This window comes from Myotis lucifugus, unplaced genomic scaffold (assembly GCF_000147115.1).
Source record: "Myotis lucifugus unplaced genomic scaffold, Myoluc2.0 scaffold_13, whole genome shotgun sequence".
Taxonomy (NCBI): domain Eukaryota; kingdom Metazoa; phylum Chordata; class Mammalia; order Chiroptera; family Vespertilionidae; genus Myotis; species Myotis lucifugus.
In genome coordinates this window covers 11,102,895-11,129,693 of record NW_005871061.1, presented here as the reverse complement: position 1 = coordinate 11,129,693, position 26,799 = coordinate 11,102,895, and positions in this window count along the sequence as shown.

The window sequence follows — 26,799 nt, the reverse complement described above, 5'->3', positions numbered from 1 at the left end:
ATCAAGCACTGCAAAAAAAAAAAATTGTTTTAAAGGAGAAAGCATCACTCCAAATCCTATTCATCAGAAATAATCATGGTCAAAATTTAATGACTATAACTTCTCGTTGTATTTTAAAAATGTTTACTAACAAATACAATGATAATTTAACATCTTCCAAACTCATCCTCAATCTCATTAGCTTAAACTCAGAAGAGAGCCACATCACTCATAAGATTTTAGAAATAAATATTATTTTGTAGCCCTGCCCATTTTGCTCAATGGTTGGAGTGATGGCCTGCTCACTAGAGGGTCTTGGATTGAATGCCTGTCAAGGGCATGTACCTGGGTTTCAGGTTCAATCTCCTCTATGGTCGTGGTGTGTGCAGGAGGCAACTGATCAATGTGTCATCCTCACATTGATGTTTCCCTGTTGTTTCTCTCTCTCTTTCTCCCCCTTCTCCTCCCTTGCACTTTCTCTAAAAATCAATGGAAAAAAATAAATATTCTCACTCATTGGGTGAGGATTTTTAAAACAACAATTTTGTAAAGTATAATATAAATATAGGCATAATTTTCTTTAATAATAACAGTTGGATTTTGTGATAAAGTATGAAATATATGTTTATTAGTTAATAAATCTTTACCTTGGTTAAAGCAGAGGAGTTCAACCTGGTAATATATTTTCAAATGCTGACTATTCTTACCATTACCATTAATACAGCCATGACTGACCTTCTTTTTCTGTTTTGCAAAGCTATTGTGGCAAAGATATCAATAATGGTTTCACTTGGAGATAGTTTGGGCTGGAGCCAAAGATCACTAGTAGGGCAGTTTTTCTCAGATTTTAATATTTTTTTAAAAAATAAATCACATGTGGATTTTTTTTTAATTTAGAATCCCAGTGGAGATCCCAGATGTTCTCATTAAGAAATTCTGGGAAGAGGCTCAAGAATCAGAATATTTAATAAGTACTCTAATCATCTCTGCTGCGGATGGCATGTAGGCTAAATTATATAAACAATGCTCTAAATTTTATTCCCTTTAGTCTCTGAGTAGAGACTTTTCTGTGTGAATAGTTTTACCTTATCTAGAGGGCATATTAAGATATATTTAAGACCTTAGAATTTGTCAGATATTCCTACACTTAGGTCAATCATTTCATAACTAAAATTCTATTTGAGATTTTGACAGAAATAAGAAATAGTATGGTCATCACCGGCCAGGCCTAGGGACCGCACCCATGCACGAATTTTGTGCACTGGGCCTCTGGTACAGAATAATTATTTTAAAATAAGAAATACATTCTTAAGAGTCAACTTCAAAATTATCATATAGAAATTCTCAGCCCAAGAAATACTATGATATCCTAAATAACAAAACATGTGAATACTGATCTTAACTTCTCATTAAAACTGTCCAAGTTATATTTATTACTTAACTCATTCAACCTTATCTTGTATAATTGTACATTGATTTTATATTCATTATTAAATATATTTTAAAAAACAACTAATCATTAGCCAATCATTAATCCCTCTATCTATACCCTTTTTCAGGATATCCATTCACCAGTGTCTCAGAATTGCTATTTAAAGTCCCCATCATATGCCCTCATCTTCCATCATGGGTACAATTATTGTATGCAGTCCTTTGGTTTATAACTGGTTGTTGATATTTATAACATGAATACCTTCTCAATAATCATTGTTTGTGCAAAGTTAGTGCTTTGTTCAAGGTAGAGAAAGCCAAGGAGTTTCATCAGATCTGACCACATCATCTAAACAAACAGGAAGTGAAGGTGAGTAGTTTCACACAGTGACCAACCTGTCATTTGTAGAGGATTGCTTGTTTGTCTTTATTTTTGTTTTGTTTTGTTTTGTTTTGTTTTGTTTTGTTTTGACTTTTTAAAATGTTCTTACAAGGATGGACCTATTTCTTGTAGGATGTTAGCATCAGAATTTGTACTCTTAAGGCCAAATCAATTTCAGTTGCTAGCCTACTCTTTATTGCTTTATCTTGCTTAATGAAATAAAGTGTATTGAACCTAAATCAAAAGAGATGTCTGTTTTTCACTACAAGTTTTTATCTATTTTATTTATTCAAACAATTATAAAATACATTTTTAGTATGATTCTCTTTTACTAACATTTTTCTCTAGGAATCATAACATTATTTTATAAGAAATTCTACCATACACATGTTTACTCAGACTGCCAAATATTTTCCTTGTTTAATTATAACTCTAGAAGGATTATCTCTTTCTCTGCCCTGCTTCCTTGACCACAGAAGAGTTTTTGACTGCCCTCCATAGTGAGAACATAACATTTCTCAATCTCAGACACACATCTTTTTATCCTGTATATTATAAACAATTGACTATCTGTAACTCTTCAGGTGAATCATGAATTGGTTGGAAAAAGCTACCCATATATCATAACTGTCTTTTCCCCTTTTTTGTCAAGGATACCACAGCACTTTTGAAGAAATGATGTGACAGAATTATGAAGACAAGCAATATATATTAGAAAAATTCCTTTGATACCTGGAATCTCTAATGTGGGGAGTACACAGTAAGGATGAGAAGGCAGCCTGATTCTATATAAAACCAATATATACAAAGTGAGCGTAAGGGAAGGGACCAATGAATTAAATGGAAACATTTACAGAAGTAAAAGGACCAAGATATCAACATAGAAGCTAAAAGAAAAAAAAGGGGGGGGGTTTCAGAAAGATAGACTGGTCAATGATGTCACATGCTACAGAAGAACACAATTAATATAGGGTACAAGAACAACATATTACGTTATTTTTTAATTAAATCTTTATTGTTCAGATTATTACAGTTGTTCCTCTTTTTTCCCCCCATAGCTCCCCTCCACCCAGTTCCCACCCCACCCTCCGCCCTCACTCCCCACCCACTGTCCTCATCCATAGGTGTACGATTTTTGTCCAGTCTTTTCCTGCACCCCCTATACCCCTTCCCCCCCGAGGAATAGTCAGTCCACTCCCTTTCTATGCCCCCGATTTCTATTATATTCACCAGTTTATTCTGTTCATCAGATTATTTATTCTCTTGATTTTTAGATTCACTTGTTGATAGATGTATATTTGTTGTTCATAATTTGTATCTTTACCTTTTTCTTCTTCTTCCTCCTCTTAAAGGACACCTTTAAGCATCTACTTATATAAAAACCATGGGTGGTGTTCATCACGACCGGGGTCTGGCTGGCGACCAACCGGAACAAAGTCAGTCCTGCAGGGGTTGTCTTGGCAATGCCTGCGCCCTCCCCAGAGCTGTTTCCCATAGCTGTTTCCTGTAAGGGCAGGGTTTGAGGCAGAAACCCGCCCTCGGAACGTGGAGGCAAATCTTTCTAAAGTGTACGCATGCCAGTACGGCCAGGGGTGAGCCTGAGTGGGGGTGGCTGAAAAGCTTAGAAAAGACAGACAAGAGAATGAAAGCTGGGTCTCCGTGGGACGCTGCTTCTCTGAAAGACAGCGACCATGCCCACAGCCATGCCTTTATTTTATAGCAGATGCTACGAGGCAAAGTAAGGGCATGACCAAGATGTTTACAACATTCTCCTGGGTTTCAATCCTACTCAACTACATGCACCTGAACTCTATCAAGCCTACATCACTCAGGCACGTGGGGCCACATGTTCAGACCATAGTTTCAAGCTTACAACTACAGCTGTTGGCTATAATTGTGCTGGGAAGGCCCTGCCCTCCAAGCTGGGACTTGCAAGTGGCAATGAGAGGACTGTGCCCTCTCATCAGTCCAAGGCTTGAACCTGTCCAAAACACTGTAGCGGCTCCCCACAATAAAGTTTTAATTCTGTTTCTTTGTTACTAATGTTGTGGCCCCACCCATAACAAAGAAACAATTTCCGGAGGATGAGGCCCAGGAATCAGGATTTTAAAAAGATTACCAGGCAATTCTAATGTGCAGCCAAGGTTGAGAACCACTGCTATGATTCCATTGATTCCACAGATGATGCTGAAAAGAAAAATTTTCCCATCGAATTTCTTAATAGTATTACTCCTTCGGGAATGCCATGTCATATATTAAAATTGAAAGTGGGTGCAATCATCATGCTATTGAGAAATCTCAATAGTAAATTGGGTCTTTGTAATGGTACCAGATTTATTATCAAAAGATTATGACCTAACATTATTGAAGCTGAAGTATTAACAGGATCTGCAGAGGGAGAGGCTGTTCTGATTCCAAGAATTAATTTGTCCCCATCTGACACTGGCCTCCCATTTAAATTGATTCTACGACGGTTTCCCATGATGCCAGCATTTGTTATAACTATTAATAAATCAGAAGGACAAACTCTAGTCAAAGTAGGCATATTCTTACCTGAACCTGTTTTTGCACATGGTCAGTTATATGTTGCTTTCTCTCGAGTTTGAAGAGCATGTGATGTTACAGTTAAAGTTCTAAGTACTTCATCACAAGGGAAATTAGTCAAGCACTCTAAGTGTTTTCACTCTTAATGTGGTGTACAGGGAGATATTAGATTAAGTTGAATCACTTTATCCACCATTGTTTGCATCACTGTTGTTTTTATATCATGTTTTTGTTGTTTTCATATCATGTTTTTGTCATTTTTATATCATGCCTCTGTTGTTGTTATATCCTTTTGTTACTGTTTATTTATTAATAAATGTATATATTATTTTCATATACATTTTACTAATTTCCTTTCATCTCTCACACTTCTATTATAGAGAAAGGGCAAATAGAAATATTAAAATATCTCTGCTAATTAATTCCCTTTTTCAAAAAAATATATTTTATTGATTTTTTACAGAGAAGAAGGGAGAGGGATAAAGAGTTAGAAACATCGATGAGAGGGAAACCTCTATCAGCTGCCTCCTGCACACTCCCCACTGGGGATGTGCCCTCAACCAAGGTACATGCCCTTGACCAGAATCGAAACTGGGACCCTTGAGTCCACAGGCTGATGCTCTATCCACTGAGCCAAACCTATTAGGGCAATTAGTTCCCTTTTAATGTGCACAAATTTCGTGCACTGGGCTACTAGTTTCATATAATACTGGTTTGGTGGTGATGAACTCCTTTAGCTTTTTCTTATCTGTGAAGCTCTTTATCTGACCTTCAATTCTGAATGATAGCTTTACTGGGTAAAGTAATCTTGGTTGTAGGTTCTTGCTATTCATCACTTTGAATATTTCTTGCCACCCCCTTCTAGCCTGCATAGTTTCTGTTGAGAAATAAGCTGACAGTCGTATGGGTACTCCCTTATAGGTAACTGACTTTTTTTCTCTTGCTGCTTTTAAGATTCTCTCTTTGTCTTTTGCTCTTGGCATTTTAATTATGATGTGTCTTGGTGTGGTCCAGTTTGGATTCCTTTTGTTTGGGGTTCGCTGCACTTCCTGGACTTGTAAGTCTACTTCTTTCACCAGGTAGGGGAAGTTTTCTGTCATTATTTCTTCAAATAAGTTTTCAATATCTTGCTCTCTCTCTTCTTCTGGCACCCCCATAATTCGGATGTTGGTACGCTTGAAGTTGTCCCAGAGGCTCCTTACACTAACTTCATATTTTTGGATTCTTTTTTCTTTTTTTTTTCCGGTTGGGTGTTTTTTGCTTCTTCGTATTTCAAATCTTTGACTTGATTCTTGTGATCCTCTAGTCTGCTGTTGGAACTCTGTATAATATTCTTTATTTCAGTCAGTGTATGATTAATTTATAGTTGGTCCTTTTTCATATCCTCGAGGGTCTTACTAGATTTCTTGAGGGTCTCACTCAATTTATCAGCGGTTTCTAGAAAATTCTTGAAAAACCTTATAACCGTGGTTTTGAACTCTATACCCAGTAGTTTGCTTTCCTTCATTTCTGTCATTTGTGACCTGTTTCTTTGTCTCCACATTTTTTTATGGTTCCCTGTGTTGATAGAGTGGCTTTCTGTGCTAGGTGTTCTATAGGGCCCAGTGGCTCAGCCTCCCCAATTACCAGAGGTAGACACTCTTGGTGCACCCCCTTGTGGGCTTTGTGCACAGTCTTGTTGTAGTTAAGCCTTGATTGTTGTAGGTATCACTGGGAGGAATTGACTTCCAGGCCAATTGGATGTGAGACTCAGATGTGTCTGTAGTGGGAGAACTTCTGTGCTGGAGACACCCTTCTGGGGCAAGACTTGCTTCAGTGGGGCTTTGGTGCTCACTGAGTCTGCCCCCTGAGTGTGTCCCTTATGGATCTGAGGAGTTGTAATCTGGATGGTCCCACTCTGACCACTGGGTACACTGGCTCTTGGATCTCTAAGGAGGTGCTAATTTAGCCTCTGCCTGAGGCTACCCAGCAAGAGCTATGGAGAGATCTGCAGATTCCTCTTCTTTGTTTTGGGTTTGGAGGTGCCCAGATGAGGCCCAGCTGTGAAGCAATGCAAGCTGCTGTGGGGCCTTCGACCTTCTTTTGGAAATTCTGGGTCTCTCTGACCCAGCTGCAGTTTGTTAGGTAATTTTCAGATTGCAAAGGCCCAGGCCTTTCATATGCAAAAGCCTCTGTGCACAGCTTTGGTGGGGCGGGGTCTCAGGGAATCAACAGGGTGGAGCAAACAGCTATGGCTGATCCTCAGTCCTACCCTAAGAGGCCCCGCATCTCAGTGTCCCAGTAATCGCTGCAAGCACCTCTGAGAGAAAGCAGCCCTCGAGTTCCAACCAATGCCAGACAGTCCAGTTTCTCCCCATATGAGTCTGGGTCCCCAGAGACTTGCCCAGAACTGGAGTTCATAGCAGTCAGGAGCTTGAGACTTCCTCCTGATTGAAAAAGACAACCGTTTCCTCAATTGCCAGCCCTTTCCACGTGTGCCTCCATACCTCTGCTCTTTACTTCCACACCTCCTCTGAGTCTCAGTGTGCTTTTCTCTTTTTTTCTAGTTGTAGAATTTCCACTCAGCCAGCCTTCCTGTGGTTCTGGATGATGTCTGTTTTGTCTTTTAGTTGTATTTTTGAAGTGTTTGTGCGAGGCAGCAATTTCTGGTGTTTACCCATGCCGCCATCTTTGTTTTCAACATATTACATTTATTATCAATAGTACATTAGTGACCTTGGTTAGAGAAGTTTGGTTTTTTTGTTTGTTTGTTTTGTTTTTTGTTTTTTAGGTATGAATGAGATTCATGTATATTGCTAAGGACACTGCCTAAGGCAATTTATAAAGGCTGTCTGAAAATTCATTTAAATTGGTTCTCCTTTTGGGAAAGCCAAATAAATTAAAACACATATATCAAATATTCCATTTACTTACTCTTTGAGGGCACAGACTCAAATTAAATCCTCCTCTGATTGAACTTCATAAAGAATGTGAGAACTTATATACTTCTATGCATAGCCCATGGACATGGGCAATAGGGTGGTAAAGACCTGGGGGTGGGGAATAGGGGCTGGGAGGATGGAGTAAAGGCGGGAAATGGGAGACATCTATAATACTATCAACAATAAAAATATATATTAAGGAATAAAAAATTGAAAATAATGTGAAAATGTTTCAATGTTTTCTGTTTTTAATTTTTATTAATTTATTGGGGTGACATTGTCTAATAAGATTATATAGGTTTCAGGGTACAATTTTATAGTACATCATATATACATTATATTGTATGTGCAGCCTCAGAATTAAATCCCACTTGGTCATGGTATATGATCTTTTTAATGTGTTGCTGGACCTGGTTTGCTAATATTTTGTTGATAATTTTAGCATCAGTATTCATCAGAGATTTTGGTCAATAATTTTTTGTCTTTGTAATGTCTTTATCTGGTTGTGGAATTGGGATAATACAGGCTTCATAAAATGAGCTTTGGAGTCTTCCCTCCTCTTGAATTTTTTGGAATTAGTTCTGTGAATGTTTGGTAAAATTCACCTGGGAAGCCATCCAATCCAGGACTTTTGTTTGCAGGAAGTTCTTTTTTGTTTTGTTTTAATAATCCTCACCCAAGGACAAGTTAATTGATTTTTAGAGAGAGGGGGAAGGGTGGAGAGAGAGAGAGAGAGAGAGAGAGAGAGAAAGAGAGAGAGAGAATTGAGAGAGACAGAGATTTGACAGTGAAACATTTAACGGTTGCCTGACATGGGATCCAACTGGCAGCTTTGGTATATAGGCATCTACCCTGACTGGCATATGGGATGATGCTCCAAGCAACTGAGCCACACTGGTCAGGGCTGGAAGTCTTTTGATTACTGATTCAGTTTAATTAGTTGTAATTGGTCTATTTAGGTTTTCTGATTCAGTTTTGGAAGATTGCATGTTTTTAGAAATTTATCCATTTTTCCCATATTGTCCAATATGTTGGCATACAATTCTTAATGTTTTCTTACAATCTTTTTATTTCTGTGGTGCCAGTGGTTATTTCTCTTCTTTCACTTCTGATTTTAATTATTTGGGATCTCTCTCCCTCTCTCTCTCTCTCTCTGTCTCTCTCTCTCTCTCGCTTTCTCTCTCTAATGAATCTAGTGGAAGGTTTGTCAATCTTTTTATCTTTTCAAGGAACCAACTCTTGGTTTCATTGATTTTGTTTTCTTTTGTGTTTTAGTCTCCATATCATTTATTTCTGCTATAATCTTTATTAATTTCCTCCTTCTCCTTACTCTGGACTTTATTTGTTTGTATTTTCCTAGTTTTTTAAAGGTGTAGTGTTAGATTGTTTATTTGAGATTTTCCTTGCTTCTTGAGGTAGGCCTTTAATGCTATGATTTTTCTCTCTTGGTGAAGCATCCATCTTATATAAAAACTGCTGTTTGAAATTTTAATCCTGCTATTTTGGCTTCTGTAAACACTTGCTTGCTTAAATAATAAGGATAATAAGACTACTCCCATTCCAGAGAAGCCATAAACTATGCCCCAGACAGACTTGTCAGTGCTGGCACCAAGCCAGGCCTTGAGATATGGTCTCATGGCCCCTTCCCAACACACAGGCCTTCTCTCTCAGAAGGCCTGGAAGTCTCATTCCAAATTTGGGAGAGGAAGGAGTGAAAAAAGTCTAAATAGAGAGAGTTTCCACCATGTTGGGGGGCTCAGAATTTGAAAGATACATTTTTCTCTGGGCCTGTGCATAAATATAATTAAAATGTAACTCCCTTTCTCTAAGCGTGGCTTGGTTTTTCTCTGGTCTTCTGCAACATTAATGGTTCTCTGACCATGAGAAGGCCAAACATGCTCGACTTTTGGCCTCCAGTGAGTGGACCGGGTTTGGTGCCTGGGGGAGCCAGACAGGCCTCTGGGAGGTGCCGCTCTGCTGATTTAGCAGAATTGAACCGGGAACTTCGGGCACTCCCAGACCTCAGTGTAGGACCAGGCCGGCATCTGGAGAGAGTGGACAGACACTTCTGGACCTGTCAACAGAAACTGTAAGGTAGGGGCACCTATCAGTCAGGCCCACTACAAATGAGTGGAAGGGGGAGCTTGATCACCTCCCCAGAAGTCATAAGGCTTCCTCAGGCAAATTAATCAGGAATCAGGTGGACTGTTTAAACTCTGAGTAAAGTCTGCTGAAGTACAGTCCGAGTTAAGGCATAAAAAGTCAAAACTCAGACTGTCTGGTATATAAATGCAAGTGTGAGAGTCTGTGTAAAGCAAAAGTTACTTTGTGTCATGTGGCTGCACACATGAGAGTATTTGTTATCTTTTTCTGTTGTTTAATTTGTTTAAAGATAGGGCAAACCCTACTTTAGGAGGAAGACAGTAGAGAACTTTTAATTTGCCTTTCCCTGATTTGTGATGTTGCTGTATTAGGTTAAAATTTTGGAAGTCTAAGGTTCATTTAAAGGTATAAAATTTGTGAAGGTTGCCAACCCAGAGAAGTTTAAACAAAGGCTTGTTGGGTTAAGATTAGTACATTTTCTCATGGCCTGTGTAGGGTGAGGGAGAGGGACTGCAGGATTTTTATCATGTAGTCCTGAGACCTGCAACCTGCCTGCCCTTCCTGATAGCTATACAGTGGGTCTCTGTCAGGGGCAGCAGCCACTCTGCCTGGGGGAGGAAGAGAGCCGAAAACTGCTCTGGAGTGGGTGGGAGATAGGGTGGTGGTGATAGGATTTGCTGGGTAGGATGGTAGGCTCTCAGCCTGCTGAGATGAAGGAGCCCTGGGCTGGGAGACAGGGGGATGGTCAGAGAGATTAAAAGTGGTAAAGGAGGAGGAGGATTTGAGATCCTCTGGGACTTAGAGTAAAGAAGGAAAAATCTTGGAGGAAGAGCAGCTAAGGACAGAGTAAATGGTTAATACAGAAAGGGGGGGGCGTCGGCGGGGAGAGCAGGGAGAGATAGGTTTTTGTTGATTTTTGCTGACCTGAACTATGCTGGACTCAAGGCCGCAAGCTGATAATAAGGCACAATAAGCTTTCTCTGCCCCATTTTGTTCTCTTTAACCCTTCCAATACTAAATTAAAAATTGCATAATAAAGAATATGACAGTTTTTACTAGACAAGTTTTAATTTACCTGCTCTTAGTAATCTAAGAAATGCTGGCTGTTTACTTTTTAGTAATCATTAAAGGATTGAAGTTTCTAAGAATAAGGAATTACTAAGTAGAAGGTCCAAGGTATGGTTATGCATTTTTAAGAACATAGAAAGAAGATTTAAAGGTAAATTTGAAAATATGAAATTTATAAAGGTTGTGTATGTAATAATAAGAAGAGAAATGTTAAAAGGAAATTAATTAAATAATACAGGCCAGTAAGCCAGGAAGAGTAAATAATTTACATTCTGCATCCCTAAACAGAGGATAAATAGTTATACCAAAGTACTTAGAGGGGGACTGATAAAAGAAATCCAACAGTTAATATTTTGTTACTTTATAAAATATTACTCTGGAGGGTCCATAAAAAGGACTGGCAAGGAAAATCTGAAGATCTTAAAGCAGGTCAGTATATTTTTCTCCTTATACAATTCCTCTGAAATTTGGAAATTCTTAATAAATAAATCATGGCAATACATTTCTTTGCATAAATTCAATAAGACTGGTTTCCAATAGTGGTTTTATTGACTGAAAACTTTGACTGGAGTGTCATGTTTTAAAGAGCCCTGTCTGAGCTCTGAGACTTGAAGCCAATAAGAGTGACATGGAGAAAGCCTGGTATTCTGCTTAGTAGCCCTAAAAGTAGCTGGTGCTGGAGTGTCAGGTCCATACCCTACCATCACTGGCAGTTGGTCAGAGTAGAAGGGGAGCAATAAGGGCGCCTCTGTGTCCCTGTGGAACCCCCACACACTCTAGGCCACAATGGGTAATAAGGCTGCTAAGATGGGTCTTGAAGCCTAGGGCATGGGCCCGGGTAGAGCCACTGCAGGTGAAGAATTCACCTAACTCAGCAGATACTGCAGGCAAGCCTCACGGCAGCTGGTTGGCTTGGCTTCCTGGCCCTATGGTGCACATTAAAATTCAATCATAAAATTTCAGCAAAGGTGGTCAATTACTATTCTTATTATGTTTATGCAAACAATCAGGCCAAATTGAATACAATAGATAAATTAGTCTTTTAATAAACAAAAGGATAATTTTAAGGAGAAAAATTCTATTTCAGTAGAAGTTATTAAAACTGAAATATTTTCTTTCCCTTCCACCGGACCATTTGTTACAGTTTGTCTCCGCCAGGTCACAAGCTCACCTCCTTCTGTGCCCAGGCCTCATTGTCCCTCTGACAGACAGCAAGGATCTCTTAGCTCTGAGAGAAAACTCTGGCCCACCTCAGTAAGAGATAATTACAGAAGAAATCCAACATTCATTTTCCCTAAAAAAATTCAGAGCCAGGATCCTTGAGGTAATATATTAGGCAATAAGACAAACATGAGCAGAGCAAAAATGATGGGCCAACTAGCTTTACCAAATGTAACTAAGTCTTTCCACCTCTACGTATGTGAGACAAAGGGACTCCCCAGAAGCAAGAGGAAACTAGGCTGCAGATAAAGCAGCCCAGGAGGCTGCTCTAAAACCAGTGGGGCTTCTACAGATTCTAGTGACTTTTCCAGACCCTACCTACCCACCTCACCAGCTTACATGGAAACCCAATCTAGAAAAGCTGAAATCCATAACCAATCTTTACTCAAGTTCTTACAGGCTTTACAGTCCACCCAGAAAGCAGTCCAGAAGCACATCCGAGACACTCTGCCTGCACCAACTTCTGATCCGGTTCATCCCTTCCAACCTGATGACTCTGTTTGGGTAAAGAAATTTACCACCCAAGGACTGACTCCTACCTGGAAAGGACCACCCCCACGGCAGTCAAGGTCAACAGGATCCTCATTACACCCAGCTTAAGACAGCCCAGGCAAAATAGAGTCCAGGACTCTTCGGGCCCTCTAAAGATTACTCCTGGCCCTCATTGCAGGCCCATATCTTATAAACAGGCCCACTGACTTTATTTGGCAGATAATTAATTCTATCAAGCTTATAGTCCTCAAGGGTCAATATAACTCCCTCCCCAACAATGACCCAAAAGAGTAAATGATTTGACTCATGTACATAAATCCAGTGGGGAATGAAGCATCCATCTTATATAAAAACTGCTGTTTGAAATTTTAACCCTACTATTTTGGCTTCTGTAACCACTTGCTTGCTTAAATAATAAGGATAATAAGACTACTCCCACTCCAGAGAAGCCATAAACCATGCCTGCCCCAGACAGACTTGTCAGTGCTGGCACCAGGCCAGGCCTTGAGATATGGTCTCATGGCCCCTTCCCAGCATGCAGGCCTTCTTTCTCAGAAGGCCCGGAAGTCTCATTCCAAATTTTGGAGAGAAAGGACTGGAAAAAGTATAAATAGAGTTTCCGCCATGTTGGGGAGCTCAGAATTTGAAAGATACATTTTTCTCTGGGCCTGTGCATAATTATAATTAAAATGTAATTCCCTTTCTCTAAGTGTGGCTTGGTTTTTCTCCGGTCTTCTGCAACACTGGGACTGCTTCTGTTGTGTCCCAGAGATTTTGAGTTGTTGTGTTCTCATTTTCATGTGTTTAAATTTATGTTTGATTTTTTCCTTAACCTCACTGTTAATCCATTCATTTTTTCAGTAACATATCTAGCCCCCATGTGTTTGTGTGTTTCCCAGTTTTGTTTTGTTTGTTTATGTGATGTTGTTTTTGTAGTTGATTTCTAGTTTTATACCATTGAGTTTGTAGAAGATGTTTGATATGATTTAAATCTTCTTAAATTTACTAAGGCTTGTTTTATGTCCTAACATGTGGTCTATCCTGGAATATATTCCATGTGCACTTGAAAAAAATGTATATTCTGCTGCTTTGGGGTGAAATGTTCTAAAAATAGCATTTAAATCCATCTAGTCTAGTGTATCATTTAAAGTTGCTGTTCCTTTGCTGATATGCTTTTTTTTTTAGTGTTATTGCTATTAGCTAGAACAAAATATATCCCTTTTTCTATTTGTCCTACTTACTTCTCAAATCATATGACCTATTAATAAGAAATTCTTATTTTCATATTATATTTGAATAAGTATTTGTACATTTTTCTCTAATGTTACAAGTACAAAAGTAATGAGAATCAAAAGATAATATGTTTACAATTTTAAGGAGAAATTATAAGAATTATTTAAATTATAATTAAATTATGGAATCTCATCAAAGTGATATTTCCTCTGCTTTTTAAATAACTCATATAATAAAATATATAGACTATTTCCTGAAGCGTCCTGATGACACGGATTCAGTGTATTATTAGAACTATCAAAATTAATTTTTTATTTTAGCAAAAAGATTGTGTAATTTTAGATTATACAGAAAATAACTTTACATGAGTGTAATTGTGGGTACTAGCTAGATGACCCATTAGAGAGAATGTGATGTAAGCTGTTTTGTTTGCTTTCCAAGTTCACATTTTATTTCAAATCAATGCAAACAGGAGTTGGAAAATTTGATGACCTAATTATCTACTATTCTCAAGAATAAGAAAGAATGTCAAATATGTATCTTTTTAGAAGGCAGGTCGGAATACTGTAGACAGGAAAGGAGCAAAAAACCTCAACAACTTTAATTATGTTTTCTACAAAGCCACCTTGATTTCACATCAATATTCATATTAGGAATCTGTAGGACATTTAATCTTCTGTCTAAATTATATGGTGTTATTTCTAAAGGCTTGCTCAGGCCAATATTTAAGATAATGAAAGCAAAGATCTTTTTTTAAGAAACTTCTCGAGTACATGCAGTTTTCTTTTTGCAATATGGATGAAGAAGGGTAATCTGTAGAAGAAGAAAATAGGGGAAGAAAAATGGTAAGAACTTTTCAACTGCTTCCTGCCATCTTTTTTATTTGAACATGCCAGAATGTTATACAAAGCCTGAAGGAATTGCAAAACACTTACAAACAAATAAACTATGTGTATGGAAATATTTACTGCTTTACTGCATGTCTACTACTCAGACCCACTAGTATAAATGAGTTGAAGATTATCATAGAGGTGAACAGTAGTTCTTTAAAAACTCAAATGAAATTTGACATCCAAATAAGTCTATTAATTCATTTGGCAATTAAAATCATTTACACCAGAGGTTAGAAAATTACAGAATGCAACCCCAATACAGTCCAGTTCCTGTTTTTGTACAGGAGTCAAGTCAAGAATGTATTTTTACAGATGAACATTTACAATCTACACTAATAAAAGAGAAACATGGTAATTAGCGTACGACCGCTACCCTTCCCATTGGCTATATCCTTATGCAAATTAACTGTCAGCCAAGATGGAGGCCGGCAGCCATGCACTGAAGCGAACAGGGAGGCTTGCTTGCTCCAGTGATGGCAGACTCCAACGTTCCCCGCCTGACTTGCCGGCCTCTCAGCTGCAACTCTAAGCAACTATGTTGCAAATATAGAAGCTAAACAAAACCCTAGAAACCGGCTTTCAGTCAGCCGGGCTTCAGCCAGCCGGACCGCAACATTGTATCAAATACAGAAGGTAAAGGCCAGAAACCTGCTTTCAGCAGCGAGGCCTCAGAGCTAAAGCTGGCCCAGAATAGAAAAAAAAAAAAGAAAGAAAAAAAGGAGCAGTTGGGAGCTTCAGTCACCTGCCAGCCTGAAAACGGCCCTCAGCCCCTCACTGAGACTGGCCAGGTACCCCAGTGGGGACCCCCACCCTAATCCAGGACACCCTTCAGGGCAAACCAGCCGGCCACCACCCATGCACCAGGCCTCTATTCTATATAGTAAAAGGGTAATATGCCTCCCAGCACCGGATCAGCGGAGCCGCGAGGCCTCCTGGCACCAGGATCAGCATGACAGGGGCCAGCGCCCAAACCCCCTGATCGCCCTGCGGCTCTGTGTGTGACAGGGGTCAGGGCCATAACCTCCCTATCCGCCCTGCTCTGTTCATGACAGGGGAAGGCACCCCAACCCCCTGATCAGCCCTGCTCTGTGACTGATAGGGGGGAGCTCCTCAATCCCCTATCGCCCTGCGGCTCTGTGTTTGACAGGGTGCGGCGCACCAACACCCTGATCGACCCTGCTCTGTGTGTGACAGGGTGCAGCGCCCCAACCCCCCCCCCCACGGGCCTTGCTCTGTGTGTGACAGGGTAGAGCCATAACCTCCCCATTGGCTCTGCCCTGAGTGTGACAGGGTGCAGCGCCCCCAACCCACTGATCCGCCCTGGTCTGTGTGTGACAGGGGGGAGGGGTCCAACTCCCCTATCGACCCTACTACTGTGCATGACAGGGGGGGAGCTCCTCAACCCCCTTGATGGGCCCTGCTCTGTGTGTGACAGGGTACGGAGCCCCCCAACCCCCTGATGGGCCCTGCTCTGTGAGTGACAGGGGGCAGCGCCCCAACCCCCTGAATGGCCCTGCTCTGTGAGTGACAGGGGGCAGTGCCCCAACCCCCTGATCGGCCCTGCTCTGTGCATGACAGGGGGTGGCACTGCAACCTCCCCATGGACCCTGCCTTGAGTGTGACAGGGGGCGGTGCCCCAACCCCCCAATTGGCCCTACCCTGAGCGTGACTGAGGGTGGCATGGCAACCTCCCGATCCGCCCTGCCCTGTGCATGACAGGCGGCGGTGCCCCAACTCCCCAATTGGCCCTGCTCTGAGCCGGACCAGGGGCTGCACCTAGGGATTGGGCCTGCCCTCTGCTACCCGGGAGCAGGCCTAAGCCAGCAGGTCGTTATCTCCCGAGGGGTCCCAGACTGCGAGAGGGCACAGGTCGGGCTGGGGGACCCCCCTCCCCCCTCGAGTGCACAAATTTTTGTGCACCGGGCCTCTAGTTGATTTTATAATAGAGAACACTAGCTTTGAACTTCAATTAAGCTAACTTTATTCACCTGCAAAAATAAATCTATTATTCTTATAAGACCTTTATTACAGAAAGTAGTATTCAGTTTTAAATATTGAATTTCATCAATAAATATTTCTTGGAAATTTATTTTATGTCTTCTTAATGTTGATTATTGATCCACAAAGCCTAAAATTAATTTAGAGTGAAATTCTATTTGTATTAATAAAATCAGCCCAGTATAACTATATATGACCAGCTTTTATTATTAGAGAGACTAAAATGGAATAAAATATGAAGCTCTGCTCTAGTTTTAAAATTGCTGATAATAGTAAGGATGTAGGTTGTCAAAAAGATATGCTTTTGGTGTTTAGGCGGAGTCTTCTAAAACAATATATGTGATAGATGGCCACTGTCATTTTTAAAAATATATTTTATTGATTTTTTACAGAGAGGAAGGGAGAGGGATAGAGAGTTAGAAAAATCAATGAGAGAGAAACATCGATCAGCTGCTTCCTGCACACTCCCTACTGGGGATGTGCCTGCAACCAAGGTACATGCCCTTAACCGGAATTGAACCTGGGACCCTTGAGTCCACAGGCTGACGCTCTATCCACTGAGCCAAACCAGTTAGGACTGCCACTGTCATTTTTAAGAGAGAATATGAGAAACCATTAGAGAGAATGTTTTTTCTACAGTTATTTTCATCAGCTAGTACTCGAGCTAGATAAGGTATGAAGTTCTCCAGGAGATTATAAATTTATAGCTTTCATCTCTCTTATTGTACATCCTGTACAACTTCTGAGGTATTTCTCAGAATATTGTTTAAAACTTGCTGACAGTCACATTGTATTACAATTAATACTGAGTCATTTCATATGACTGTTTTATTCTCTTTTATTTTTTCAATTACAATCAACATTCAATATTATATTATATTACTTTCAGGCATAGTGATCAGACATTTATATAATTTATAAAGTGATTCCTGCCAGTAAGTCTAGTACCAACATTGCACCATACATAATTATTACAATATTATTAACTATATTTCTTATGCTTTAGTTTACATCCCTTTGACATTTTGTAACTACAAATTTGTACTTCTTAATCCTTTAACTATTTTTATCCAGTCACTAAATGCCCCTTGCATCTGGCAACCCTTAGTTTGTTCTCTGTATGTATGAGTTTGCTTCAGTCACCCGCCAGCCTGAAAAAGGCCCTCAGCCCCTCACCCAGACTGGCCAGGCACCCCAGTGGGGACCCCCACCCTGAAGGGGGTGTGACCAGCTGGAAACAGCCATCATCCCCTCATCCAGGCTGGCCAGGCACCCAAGCAGGACCCCTACCCTAGTCCGGGACACCCTTCAGGGCAAACCAGCCGGCCCACACCCGTGCACCAGGCCTCTATCCTATATAGTAAAAGGGTAATATGCAAACTGACCCTAACAGCAGAAAAACTGGGAATGACTGGTCACTATGACACACACTGACCACCAGGTGGCAGACGCTCAATGCAGGAGCTGCCCTCTGGTGGTCAGGGCGCTCTCACATGGGAGGAGCTCTGCTCAGCCACAAGCCAGGCTGATGGCTGCCAGTACAGCGGTGGTGGTGGGAGCCTCTCCTTCCTCCTCAGCAGCGCTAAGGATGTCCAACTGCAGTTTAGGCCTGCTTCCCGCTGGCAAGTGGACATCCCCCGAGGGCTGCCGGGCTGCCAGAGGGATGTCTGATTGCCATCTTAGGCCCAATCCCCTGGGTAGCGGGCCTAAGCCAGAAGGTGGTCATCCCCTGAGGAGTCCCAGACTGTGAGAGGGTACAGGCCAGGCTGAAGGACCCCCCTCCCCTCCGAGTGCACAAATTTTTGTGCACCGGGCCTCTAGTATATAATAAAAGCCTAAGTACCATTACAGCGGAATAACCAGAATGACTGGTCGCTATGATGCCCACTGACCACCAGGGGGCAGATGCTCAATGCAGAAGCTGCCCCCTGGTGGTCAGTGCGCTGCCTCAGGGGGATCACCCCTCAGCCAGAATCAGGGCTCATGGCTGGCAAGTGCAGCTGCCAAGTGGGAGCCTCTCCCAACTCTACAGCAGCACCATTGAGCAGCAGCAGCAGGTGCAGTGGGCCAGGATGAGTGGGAGCAGTGCCCAGCCCTGATTCAGGCTCCTCCATGGCCACCTGCCACTTGGTGCACTGCTACATCCTTCGGGTGATGTCTGACTGCTGGTTTAGGCAGTGGGACATCTCCCAAGGGGTCCTGCACTGCGATGTCCGACTGCCTGCTTAGGCCTGATCCCGGTACCATTCTCTGTAGAAGGCAGTCAGTCTGAACAACTCAGTGACTCAGGTAAGTGCAGGGAACTCAGGGTGAGCCTGCCCCCATGCTTGACTCACCACTTGATGGTGTTCACAGGACAGACTGTGGTGGCCCAGCCCATGTATGTGCAACAGCTGCTGAAGCTCAAGCAGCAGGCCATGGAGCAGCAGAAGGCCATCTAGCCACAAACCAGCAGATGGACATCACCCCAAGGGGTCCTGGACTACAAGAGGACGCAGGCTGGGCTGAGGGACCCCCTGCCCAGTGCACTATTTCATGCACTGGGCCTATAGTATATATATAATTAGTCCATCTAAATATTTCTAATCTAAAAAATCTGAGCTTTCATCATCTTTGAAAATTCATAGCAAATTATAATCTGCTAGTTTAGCATATACACCCACAGTTTTTGTGGTAAACCAAAGTCACAAACCATGGCTATGGGCAAGAAACTATTCTGTGCTTTAGTTTTTTCATCTCTAAAATTAGGGTAATAATAACACCTACACTATCAGGTTGTTGTGACCATTTAAATGTTCATCTATTATATGTAAGGTTTTTTTTAACACTTATATAGCACATACTATTTTCCAAATGTAATTTCTGGCACTTTTCCAAATGTTAACCCATTCAATGCACATAAAAATACTGTGAGACTTGTACTATTATTATGCCCATTTTATAGATAAGGATATTGATGCATGGAGAAAAAAGTGTCCTACCCTAGGCACAAAGTTAGTTAGTGATACTTAAAATAGAACCTGGCATATGGCTGATGCTTAATCAGTATTAGATATTCTTCTTCTTCTAATTGATACTACTACTACTACTTCTATTACTACTACTATTCTATAATATCTGGCCATACTTTGTATGCATTTCCAGAGTAATCAACTTACATAAAAAGTATTGGTTCTATTATGAACTAGTGGATTTATACATATTTGATGTGCTTCAATCCATTTCAGTATTTCAGTAGTTATTCTTACTGATCTTCAGATTCTCACAACTTTAGCTAGTGGTAACCTCTTCAAATTGACTCAAGTTTTTTTTTTTTGTGTGTGTGTGTGTGTGTGTGTGTGTTTTGTTATACAAGCCTAGTAGGCTTTGATAGATTTCTATTTATGATGATGCAAAAAAGATCCTTAGTTTATCATTTAGTTAATCACTTATTATTTTGTAGACTGGTAAATAAAAATGAAATAATAATTAATTTTTCCTTTACTTTATGAACTGCACTTCCTGGTAATTAAATATTTAAAAATGAATATTTATCATTATTCTTCATATAAAAGTATTCAATATAACTAATGACAAATGAATTCTATGTTTAAATATCAATATTTTGTAAGGCCTAATTAATTAATATATCTTGGCAATCATTATTAATGGGTTATCCCTGCTATTATCTTAAAAAGAAACAACCAAATATAAGGTGCCTTCTTATGGAGTGTGCAATCCTACATGTTACATATTCTTACCCAAAAAATTCATTGTGAATCTAATCAAGGCTTTTGTCCAGTGCTGTCTAATAGCACTTACTGCAATTATGGAATTGTTATAATTCACACTATTTAATAAGATACTCACTAGCTACATGTATCTTTTTAGCACTTGAAATGTAATTTGTACATATTAAAGAACTAAATTTTTAATTTATTTTGCTTTAATCATTTTAATTTTAACTAGCCACATGTGGTTAGTAGTCACTCTATTGAACAACACAGCTTGAATGCAACAAACAATTTACAGTAAATTGAGAGGACAGAGGGGCTTATTCAAAGATACCACAGGAATGTAATCAGGAATCCAAGACAGTAGGAAATTCTACAGAGCAAATGACCCAGTTACTTCAACAAATAAATTGCAAAAGGGGAACACTGCCAAGAGATGGAGAGGAACTCTATATGTTAAGAAGGAATGAATATATATATATATATTCAATCAATCTAATTTATGGAACTTATTTGAATCCTGATTCAAACAAATAAACCACAAAATCAAAGTATGAGATAATTTGAATAGATAATAAGCACAATAAATTAAACTTCAGTGTATAGATATACTGAAGTATTTATGAATGAAAAGACATAATGTCATGATGATGTCTGGGATTTACTTCAAAATTATTCAGTGGGGAAGAGGGAGTGGGTGTGATTTCAGTGAAACAAAATCAACTACTAGTTGTTAATCATTGAAGCTGAATGATGGATACACAGGAGTTCATTACATTTAGATCTCTACTTTTGTACATATTCCACATTTTTCAAAATGAAATTTTTTTTTGTTTTATTACTGGCTCAAATATTTGGAGAACACCATGTTTCTCTATCATGGCATAGCATTCTGTGCTTTGTTTTGCTTGTTATTGAAGGTTAGGCAGAGTAGAATCCAAAGACTCACAATCTAGTTAAAGGTCTTTTGTAGACCAAGAAAAAAAATTTAAAAATTAAAGTCCTATTAATTATAAGTCTCTCCAGATGTTAGTTACCAAAAGGTTTTAGAAAAGTAGAGTTGTAATTAAACCTTAAACATTTCGATACAGGCTAGTGATGGAAGTTTTAAAAAGGAAACATTGGAAGGTTGAAATATTTTGGTTATATGATATGGCTTGTTTTATTGTTATCTTCTTTTAATTCTCAGAAATGTTATAGTCATTGTAGACAAATTTTCCTATTTTAATTTATTTTTAATATATTTTTATTGATTTCAGAGAGGAAGAGAGAGGGAGAGAGAGATAGAAACATAAAAAATGACAGAGGATCATTGATAGGCTGCCTCTTGCATATCCCCCAACTGGGGATCCAGTCCACAACCCGGGCATGTGCCCTTGATCAGAATTGTACCCGGGGCCCTTCAGTCTGAGCCAAACTGACTAGGGAAAATTTTTCTATTTTAATATAAAAATATTTAATATTGTTTTTTGAAGCAAAGAGTATTTGGTTTCTAGATTGCTAATCATGCTTATGTCTTTTGGGCTAAAATAATGTTTCCTTTTTAAGTATATGCAATTGAATTTCCAGGTTAGTTCGAAATACAACTTATCTGCCCTGTGGTCTGTCAAAAAAAAAAAAGAAGAGGAGAAGAAGAAGAAGAAGAAGAAGAAGAAGAAGAAGAAGAAGAAGAAGAATCGAAAATGATTAACTTACAATTAATGAATACTTACTGGTATTTTGCTAAATAATTTAAATAAATTATCTTATTAATTGTCCCAAAGAGCTAAAATAGGTATTATTTATTAACTGCAATTGCAGGTCAGAAAACTGAGAACAGAAAAGTTAGCTTCCTCTCCCTGGTGATGAGCTTCCTTGGAATTTCTTCAGCCCAGGAACACAACTTGCTTTAGAGCCAGGTACAAACATTTTACAGTTTTACCAAATGTCCGTGAAGTGTTTTCCCGTGCCTCATCTCATTCGATCCTCACAGAAGTCCTGGAGTAGGTAGATAGGAGACTCGGTGGAATCCTATTTTCTTTTCATTAGCCAGAAAATGGAGATTTAGAAAGTTTAGAAACTTGACCCGAATGAAAAGTAAGAAATGGTGGATCTTGAAAATGACTTCAGGTTTTGTCACTGTGCAGAATATAGTCAAACACTGCTGCAGTTCAATATTTTACATTTTGTTTTCCTTGTGTGATCTACAATAATAATCTGCTTTGTGTTGATATTTACTTCTGAAATTAATTAATCTAATCTAATGAAATGGTAATATGCAAATTAACCGTCACTCCAACACAAAGATGGAGGTGCCCATAGTGGCCAGGGTGGGGCACTGGCATCGTCGCCCTGGCGATGATGCCAGCATCCCACGCCCCAGCCACGGAGAGAGGATGGGCAGCAGACACAAAGTGGGGCTGCTGGGCTGGAGGCGTGCTCCCAGCGGCCTCAGCATGCCTCAGGGCATGCCCCCAGCCCAGCAGACACAAGTCAGAGCCCTGATGAGGCCTAAGGGTAGGGACAGAGAGTGGGCGTGCTCAGTAGGGTTAGAGGAGGGGCAGCTTACGGCTGGGAGACCCATGGGTGGGGTGCCCGGAGCAGGCCCTGGAGGGGGTAGGAGGAGGTGCTCACCTTTCAGGACAGAGTTGAGGAGGAGGCCAGAGACCCACTCAAGGGAGAAGAGGCCAGGGAGCCAGGAGGAGAGGGACAGCAGGGAGAACATGGTAGCCAGATCCAGCCCAGCCTTGGGCCAGGTCTGTTCTGGAGAGGCTGAGGTCACAGGGCAAAAGTGCCGGTGAAGGCGAGGGAGGTGGGAGGGGTCAAAGGCCCAGGGCTGGAGGGCAGGGAGGGGAGTGGGAGGGTTAAGGGGCAATGGGACCAACTGCTGCCCAGGTGTTCCCTGTCTGGGCAGCACCAGGTGAAGGGGCATCTCTTGGTTTGGTCTCTGTCCCTGCTCAAGTCTGGTGCCCACTTTTCTCACTCTCCCTTAGGGCTTGCCACACAGTGGCTTCCTGAAGCCCAGGCTTCGTCTGTCCTGTCATCCTTTGTCCCCAGCCTTAGGTCTGGGCTCTGTCCTCTCAGCCTAGAATCTGGAAGGGGACGTATATCCCCCCCAGGCCTGAGGATGGGATCCAGCTCTGGGCCCCACCCCCTCAGCCACTGGCAGCCGCCTTGACTATCCTCTCTGTGTCCACTAGGTGGCAGGCTTCCGGGGGCCAGACGGGGTGGGGCTGGACTGCTCAATTCTTTTGGATCCTCCTTTCCCAGACTGAAGTAGCCAAGGAAAGGGGTTCAGGGGTGGGGGATACTGCGGTATAGAGACAAATGAGGGGTTCAGGGGTGGGGGAGACTGAGGCTGCTGGCAGAGGCGACTCATTGAAGTAAAGAAAATAGAAAACTTGATTGGTTTGGAGTGTTGGTAGGTGTGCTCCTGGGAGCAGCTTTTCCAAGATGCGGGTGTTGGCAAGGAAGGCAGTTCAGGCTGCTGGGCCTGGGCCAGGCCTCCCCTTTCCAGGGCCTGGGTGTTCACCTCCGTAGCACAGAGGTCAGTGCGGCCTTAGGGACACCCACGTGGGCAGTGTGGCTGCAGCTTGGGGGAAGCGCCGGAGAAGGATGCCTGGCTCTGCTACTCTACTTGGGCCAGTCACTCCCCCAGCCTGGCCTCAGTCTTCTCATCTGAGAGCTCCCAGTCTATGAGAGGGGACAGGCTGGGCTGAGGGAACCGCCCCCCCCCGCCCACCAGTGTATAAATTTCATTCCTTGGGCCTCTAGTGTTATATAAAATTATTGACACATATTCATTTTATATTTGCTTGAGAGCCATAATTTTATATTTAAAAATCCTTTAGCATTGCTTTTTAAACATAAAATACATCATTAACATATTTTCATGAATTTATATATACATTGAAACCTTTTTATTGGTTCCATGATATTCCATGGTAGATATACCATGACAGTATCTATGAACATGTAAAATGTAAGTACTTTGTAGAAAATCTATGAGGCCAGCATTACACTGATATGAAAACCAGGCAAAGACACTACAAATAAAGATAATTATAGGCCAATATCCCTGATAAACATAGATGGTAAAATTATCAACACAACACTAGCAATCTGAATTCATTGATATATTAAAATGATTATGCACCATGATGAAGTGGGACTTATATCAGGGATGCAGGGATGCAAGAATGGTTCAACATGTGCAAAAAAATTAATGTGGCTCATCACATCAACAATATAATGAATAAAAATCATTAATTATCTCAATAGATGCAGAAAAAGCATTTGACAAAATTCAACATCCATTTATGATAAAAACTCCCAACAAAGTATGAATAAAAGGATCTTACCTCAACTTGGTAAAGTCTATACAATACAAGCTTGCAGTTACCATAATACTTACTGATGAAAAACTGAAAGCTTTTCCTCTAAGATCAGGAACAAGGCAAGGATGGCCACATTTACCACTATTATTAGCATATACTGGAAGACCTAGACAAAGAAATCAGAAAAAAATAAAAGGCATCCAAATAGGAAAGAAAGAAGTAAAACTATCACTATTTGCTGATGATTCAATACTATATAAACAACTCTAAAGAATTCACAAAAAATTAATAAAATTAATAACATAATTCAGTAAAGTAGCAGGTTAAAAATTAATATACAGAAATCCAATCTATTCCTACATACTAATAACTAACAATCAGAAGAAGAAATGAAGAAAACTATCTCATTCACAATTGTATCAAAAAAGAATAAAACAAGTAAGAATAAATTTAACCAAAGAGGTGAAAGACCTCTATTCAGAAAACTATAAGAAATTAAAGATATAAATTGAAGAAGACAAACATTAATGGAAGGATATGCCATGTCATGCATAGGACAGATGTATAATGTTAAAATGAGCATATTACCCAAAGAAATTTACAGATCTAATGCAATTCCTGTCAAAATAGCAATGTCATTCTCCTCAGAACTAGAACAAATAATTACAAAACGTATATGGAACCACAGCAAACCTTTAATAAGCAAAGCAATCTTGAGAAAAAACAAAATTAGAGTTATCACACTCCTCAAAGTATACTACAAAGTTATAATAATCAAAACAGTATGGTTACTGGCACAAAAGCAAACACATAGATCAATGGAACAGAATAGAGTGGTCATAAATAAACCTTCATTTATATTTTCAACTAATCTATGACAACATAGGTAAAAATACACACAGGAGTAACAACAGTCTCTTCAATGAATGGTATTGTGAAAAGTGGACTGATACATGCAAAAAATGAAACTAGGCCACTCTCTTATACCATATACAAAAATCAAAATAAAGACTTAAATGCAATGTCTGAAACCACAAATTCCTAGAAAAAAACATAGTAAGTAAACTGACATCAGCCTGAGTAATATATTTTTTAGCATGTCTCTGCAAGCAAGGAAAACAAACAAACAAAAAAAAACTATATCAAACTAAAAAGCTTCTGCACAGTGAAGGAAATCTTCAATAAAATAAAAAGGCAACATACTGACTGGGAGATTATATTTACAAATGATATATTCCTTAAGGAGTTGATATTCAAAATATGTAAGAAACTCACAAAACTCAATAAAAAAACAAAAACAATCTAATAAAAAAGAGCAGAGGACATGAAAATACATTTTTCTAAATAAGACATACCTTGATGTGAGGTTGGGGAGATGAGAAAAGATAAACCAAAGAACTTAAATACTTGTATGTATAGCCCATGGACACGGGCAATATGGTAGTAAAGACCTCGGGAGTGGGTAGGGACTGGGAGGAGGTGGAAAGAGGGGGATGGGAGATATCTGTAATACCATCAACAATAACAATACATTAAAAATGACAAAAAAGAAGACATGCAGATGGCCAACTGACATATGAAAAAATGCTCAACATCACTCACCATCAGGGAAATTCAAATCAAAATCACAATGAGATACCACCTCACACCAGTCAGAATAGGTATTATCAAAAATCAACAAAAGCATGTATTGGTGATGATTTAGAGAAAAGGGGTGGGACTGCTAACTGGTGCAGCCTCTATGGAAAACAGAATGGAGATTTCTCAAAATCTAAAAATAGAACTACCATACAACCCAGAAATTTTACTTCTGGTTAATTTCCAAAGAGAACAAGAACTCAAATTCAGAAAGATATATACACCCCTAGGTTCATTGCATCATTGTTTACAACTTGAGGCCTGGTGCACAAAATTCATGCACGGGGAGAGGGGTCCATCAGCCTGCCTGCACCCTCTAGCAATCTGGGACCCCTCAGGGAATGTCCAACTGCTGATCTAGAGGTTAGAAAAAAACCTTGTGAGAGAAAAATACCAAAACAAAACAGCGGCCACTTCAGTGAGGGTGGGTTCTAAGGAGATAGTGTTAACCTTCTGCATGAAGATTGGCCAGGCCAGGGAAGAGGAGAGGAAAGAGTGAGAGAGAGAGAGAGAGTGTGTGTGTGTGTGTGTGTGTGTGTGTGTGTGTGTGTGTGTATGTGTGTGTGTGTATGAGAGAGAGAGAGAGAGAGAGAGAGAGAGAGACCCTCCCAAAGACTCTAGACCAGTGGTTCTCAACCTTCCTAATGCCAGAACCCTTTAATACAGTTCCTCATGTTGTGGTGACCCCCTACCATAAAATTATTTTTGTTGCTACTTCATAACTGTAATTTTGCTACTGTTATGAATCATAATGTAAATATCTGATATGCAGGATATATTTTTATTGTTACAAATTGAACATAATTAAAGCATAGTGATTAATCACAAAAACAATATGTAATTATATATGTGTTTTCCGATGGTCTT